This window comes from Ursus arctos, unplaced genomic scaffold, assembly GCF_023065955.2.
Source record: "Ursus arctos isolate Adak ecotype North America unplaced genomic scaffold, UrsArc2.0 scaffold_2, whole genome shotgun sequence".
Classification (NCBI taxonomy): domain Eukaryota; kingdom Metazoa; phylum Chordata; class Mammalia; order Carnivora; family Ursidae; genus Ursus; species Ursus arctos.
The window spans coordinates 26,768,043-26,773,828 of NW_026622874.1; the positions used below are offsets into that span (position 1 = coordinate 26,768,043).

Genomic DNA, 5,786 nt, shown 5'->3' on the forward strand with positions numbered 1-5,786 from the left:
TCATTAAAAACTCTGAACTCTCTCAGTGGCTACAACCATCATTACCCCTCTGCGAGATGAAAAAAGGCAAAACAACAACAATAAAACACTCAACAAAGCCTTCTATCACTAACCAAAGGGCCAGAAAATTGGCAGCCTTATAAAACAGAACGTTTTTAGAATATAACCACTCTATTCTAAACTAGATCACAGATCTTATCCCCACCCCACCCAGATCAGCAAAGGCTAAATGGGAACCTAGACTTCTACACTCACTGGGCTATTAGGAGAGTCGCCAAACCACACTCCTCCTGCCACGGGGGTAGTGTCCTAAAAAACTGGGCAGGGAGCAGGGAGCAGTATCCTCACAGGACACTAACAAGTCTCAACCCTCGGGCCAGTGGAGACCACATGGGGAGCCTGGACTTCCACCTTCACCCTGAAGTAATGAGGTGTCCTCTTCCTGCCCTCCCCAGGTTGATATCAGAAGAGATACTTGACCTGTCCCTGCCCCTGCCTCTGCTACTCAGCACTGTGGTCACACTCCATACCTTGATATTATCAGTTCTGTAAACTTTCCTTACATTCAATTTCATATATTCTATCCTCAGACCACCAGCTTCTACTTTTCTCTCAGCCCTTCCAAAAGCAAAACCTCAAATACCCTTTCATTCACCAGCACTTCAATTCATTGATTTAAACGCCTTTCCATTGGCTTCCATCCCCTTGACATTCTTTCTTCTTGCTCATCCACTTTGCATTCCATGGTTAAACATTATAATCCCTTCCTTGACTATAGCTTTAATTCTTTTGCTCCTCTCAGGTTTGTTGTTCTTGTTTGGTGAACCACAGCATGGGTTAAATAGAACCTCTGCTTACTCCATGCTTTGACCCACATAGCTGAGTATGAGTAGAAAAAACATACAGCCATCCTGAATGGTTATCCTTTAGATTCATGACCATGAATCTAATGACTGCGAGAAATTCATAAATGCTGCCTCCTGGCAATAATGCTACATTTCTTTCCCTCCCTCTCTCCCTCCTTCTTTCTTTCTTTCTTTCTTTCTTTCTTTCTTTCTTTCTTTCTTTCTTTCTTTCTTTCTTTCTTCCTTCCTTCCTTCCTTCCTTCCTTCCTTCCTTCCTTCCTTCCTTCCTTCCTTTCTTTCTTTCTTTCTTTCTTTCTTTCTTTCTTTCTTTCTTTCTTTCTTTCTTTCTTTCACACTATGATAGTTAATTTTATTTGTTCAAGGGCTCATATTGCAAGCATTAAACCAAGTATGGGCTTTGATTCTATGAGCCCAGATTCACATATTTAGGAAGATAAACTGTGATCCACGTATATGGATGAAAAACTAAAGGCTCATAGTTAATCACATTGTAGTTTTAAATATCTACAGCCGAGAAGCCAGAAGTCACCTGTCTTTTAGATCTTTCTGGATGTCCCATAAGGTATCTGCTCTTTTCTTGAGCTGAGGAACCTCATCATCCTTTAGCTTCTGGTTGATAACACTGGTTAATCCCTGAGCAATCAGGATACATGGAAGGCTCAGGAAGACTTCGTTCTCCATGCCATGCATTCCCTTCACCATCATTGACACTGGATGAATCCTGGATAGATTTTTCAACATGGCTTTAATAGGATCAACTACACTTAATCCAGTAGTCCAGTTGGTATATCCTTTTAGCTTGATGACTTCACACACACTTTCAAGCACCATGTTATGCATTTCCTTCCAATTTGCACTGTTGTTGTCTGTTCCTGTTTCTAGTTTCAATTCCTGGAGAGAAACACCTACCGCATTCACTCTACTCTACACAGCCACACTTGAGTCGCCATGTTCTCCCAAAATCCATCCATGGCAGCTGCTGGGACGAATGCCAATTTTTTCAGCCATAAAATAGTGAAATCTAGCAGGATCCAGACTACACTCACTTCCAGTCACACAGTGCTTAAATCACTAAGTCCACTTAGTTTCCAGGTAGCATATCTGAGAATATCTACTGGGTTGGAAACCACAATTATGATACAATCAGGACTGTACTTGACTATCTGAGGAATAATGAACTTGAAGACATTTACATTCCTCTGCACCAGATCGAGCTGGCTCTCTACCTCTGGCTGGTGGACTCCTGCAGTCACCACCATAATCTTAGAGTTGGCAGTCATCGAGTAATCTTTATCTGCCACAATTTTAGGTGTTTGAAGAAATAAGCTCCTATGTTGCATATCCATCATTTCTCCTTTGAGTTTATCTTCCAAAACCTCCACAAGGGCAAGTTCATCAGCCAGAGACTTTCCCAGAATGCTGATGACACATGCCATACCAACTTGTCCAACACCCGTGATAGTGATTTTATTGTTTGGGATGGTTGCCTATTTTTCAGCAACTGGTGCGATCAGTTTTTCCTTTAAGAGTTGCCATTGTGCCCAGAGAGAAACTGCTGTAAGTGTCACGTGAAGAAGACAGTGTCAGCTTCGTGCCAGTAATGCTACATTTCTTTAGTTCACTCATTCTTAGTGGCGGTTATCTTGTTCCAAGCAAGCAAAAATCGATTCTGGGAGGAGAAGAGTGTAAAAAAGTGGGGAAAAGAAAGTATGAGAAGCATTGGTCTATCCCATTCACTTTCACACTTTTCTGGAGATGACTTCTGACCTTTCTCTTTTGTCCTTCTGGATAAGCATTTGCTTTCAGGCTCTTTTACTGGCTGTCCTTTCCTGCCTGGCATGCTCGCTCCTGTAGATGTCCATGGCTCACTCCTTCTGTGTAAATCATCCTATTTTAAATCGCAATCTGTAATTCTCTCCCCAGCACTTCACATCCCTCCTGCCTTGCTCTGTTTTTTCCATAGCGCTAAGTGCCCTAGTCTATAATTTACTGATATATTATGTTTATTATTTATTGTCCCATCTTCCTTTTCTAAAGTATGAACTTCATGAGAATGAAGATTTTTGTTTGTTGTTTTTTTTCAGTGATATCTCAAGTATGTAGAGTAGTGCCTGGCATATGGAAGATGCCCAATGACCAAATAAATGAATTTCAGAAGTACTTCTCTAAAAAGAACATATAAACTTTGCACTTCCCGGCTCAACTCTTTCAATAGATTTCTGGTACCTACAAGATAAAGGCCAAAATTCACAGCATAATATTTGAGGTTCCTTATGAAGAGAAATCTTCTCTCTTTATTTTTTTAAAATTTATCTCTGTTCCTTTGCAAGATGCAGGATTGTATTACCTAGACACCCATTTGAACAAGGGTTTTCCAAGCGTAGATAGCTGTTGCAGCTCTAACCAAACCATATGGGACATGTGCCCTAGAGGAAATATGGTTACTTTTAACAGAGGAAGGAAAGGGGTTACTTGCAAGGCAAAAATGGCACATATTTGCTATGTGCTGTGATCATGGCCAAAGTTAGAGACAGAATTCTTTTGGGCTGATCTTAAGAATCTAGGCATTCAAGTCATTCATGTCCATTGAAATACAAGGTAGATTTCAAGTGGCTTGAAATGAAACTGAGGGAAAGTTCGCTCTTATAGTTTAATCAAGCACAGCACAACAGAGAAAATTGATGACACAATTGGGTTAGTGTTAACAAGACAGATGTTTGACTCCTTGAGTGAATGCAGTTTCTATCTTGTTGAGCTCTAGTGAATAAAAACAAAGAGAAATAGAACAAAATTTAAATATATAAATCACCTTGGTATCAGGCTTCTCTCTTGATTTATTGGCAAAGGAGTGTGATATATAAGCAGAAAGAGGGCTAAATATGGCAAAGAATAGTGTAAGAGCAGAAACAAAATTGGAGAAATAAAGGCATGAATGATAATTATGTGAGATTCAATCTGCTTACTTAATGAAAGTAATAACCACCTAAATAATATTCATCTGACTGATGATTGGGTCATAGTTTAGCCAGAATGTTAAATAGCATACTGTCATATATTTATGTTTATATATTTGATATATAATTAAATATGAATGAAAAAATGAAAGAGAAAATAATACCAGGAAGGCAATATCACACTAGTATTTAATCCTGTAAAACTCTACACACTGGCTATAGTGGAATCACAAATTTGACTCATGGCCTACTAGAAGTCTAGGATAAAAGGGAAATGGAATCCATTATACATCTCTTTGTGCCCCATTATTCAGAAGAAACATAAGCATTTATAACACTGTCACAAAAGCAAATCACCCAATCAACAGAGCCTATGTGATAGAGTAGTCAACATCCTTAGTGAGAGCACCCTTAAACACTCCATGTGACGGCAAAATTGTCTGCCTGTAGCCCAAGACTCACTCCGTGCCAGATAAGCTGACAACATCATGTCAAAACATAAATCTGTTGGAGTAATTAAATGGCAGTACAAATGTTGTAGGGCTGTGCAAAGCTGAGGAATAAGGAAATGCACCTGTGATCTCTTCAACAATCAGATAGAATCAGGGTAAAAGACCTAAGTGAAATAAGTCTTCTCAAATTACGTTCTCTTAAAAGAAGCCTGTGATAAGATGAATGTTTCTTCTTAGGATAACTTGGATCCTTAGATTGACTTTTTTTTTTTAAAAAAAAAAGCAAACATAAGATCATCTGAAAGAAGTAATCCTAGAAATTACTACAGAATCCTACAGAAAGTCATTTTTTTTAGGAAGAAAATAGCACACACTAACTTCTAACATCATCTTCTTCTCAATTTCTTCTAAGCATAAGTCAAGTTAAAGAAAGCAAAGATTAAAATAATCACTAGCTGTAAAGCAGGGATGAGAGTCAAAATATTTAACAGTCTGGCAGCGGCATGGACCAATCAGAACAGATGCTTGATGCAACCTCTTGTACTGGGATAGGATTTTGGGTGCCTGGGCCTCCTCCTGTGCAGGACATTCACCTTTTAGTTACTAGGTGGTGGTGGCAAAGGGCCAGCATGAAAGGACCCAGAACAGTAGCTGTTTTCCAGTGAGTATCTGAGTATTTAATATTTTAACACTGGCTCTTGAAGAAATGGCTGATTCTAGGTCTGGGGCATACAAGATGATGCCTGGAAGCATTCTGTAGTGCAGAGAGGAGAGAAGAGCTAATAAACAAAAAACAAAGCAGGCAAATGGAAAAACACAATAATAGTATGTCAAAGAGACAAATGAACCAACAGAAAGAGGTCTCAATGGCCAAAGCTGGGGCAATTTGAACAACAAAATAAAATAGTACTAGATTATAAAATATATATATATATATATATATATATATATATATATATATATATAAAATAAAATATCCATGAGTCCATGCTGATATAAATAAATGCTTATAAGCAAATAGATAAGAAACTGTAGATAAATATCTCTCACAGATAATTTCTAAATAATTTAGGGAGAGATTCCACATGTGAGGTGGACTATAACTCCCCAAATTTTAAGTATGACCTGCATATGGTAACTTCCTTTCCAAGAGAACAGCATGGAAGGGGTGGGAGAGTAACTTTATAGTGGGAAAATCTGATCCTCGTCAAATACTAATTTAGTCAGACAATCAACAACAACAGAGAAAAATTGTATTGATAGTATGATACCCTTGATACAATATGATGAGAACAGCATTTGCCTGTGTCGTCTTCCTCCCCAAAACCCATACTTTCGGTCTAATCATGAGAAAAACATCAGACAAATCCTAATTGAGGGACATTCTACAAAGCACATAACAGCACACCTCAAAACTATTGGAGTCATCAAAAATAAGAGAAATCTAAGACACTGTCACAGCAAAGAGAGCGCTAAAGAGACATGATGACTAAATTTAATGTGGTACCTTAACA

The 5,786-nt window shown here is 38.5% G+C and overlaps 1 pseudogene; it reads right to left on the reverse strand.

The window, feature by feature from the left end:
* Positions 1 to 1,370: 1,370 nt before the first annotated feature.
* LOC113262982 (L-lactate dehydrogenase B chain-like) lies at positions 1,371 to 2,340 on the reverse strand (annotated as a pseudogene).
* Positions 2,341 to 5,786: the final 3,446 nt, after the last annotated feature.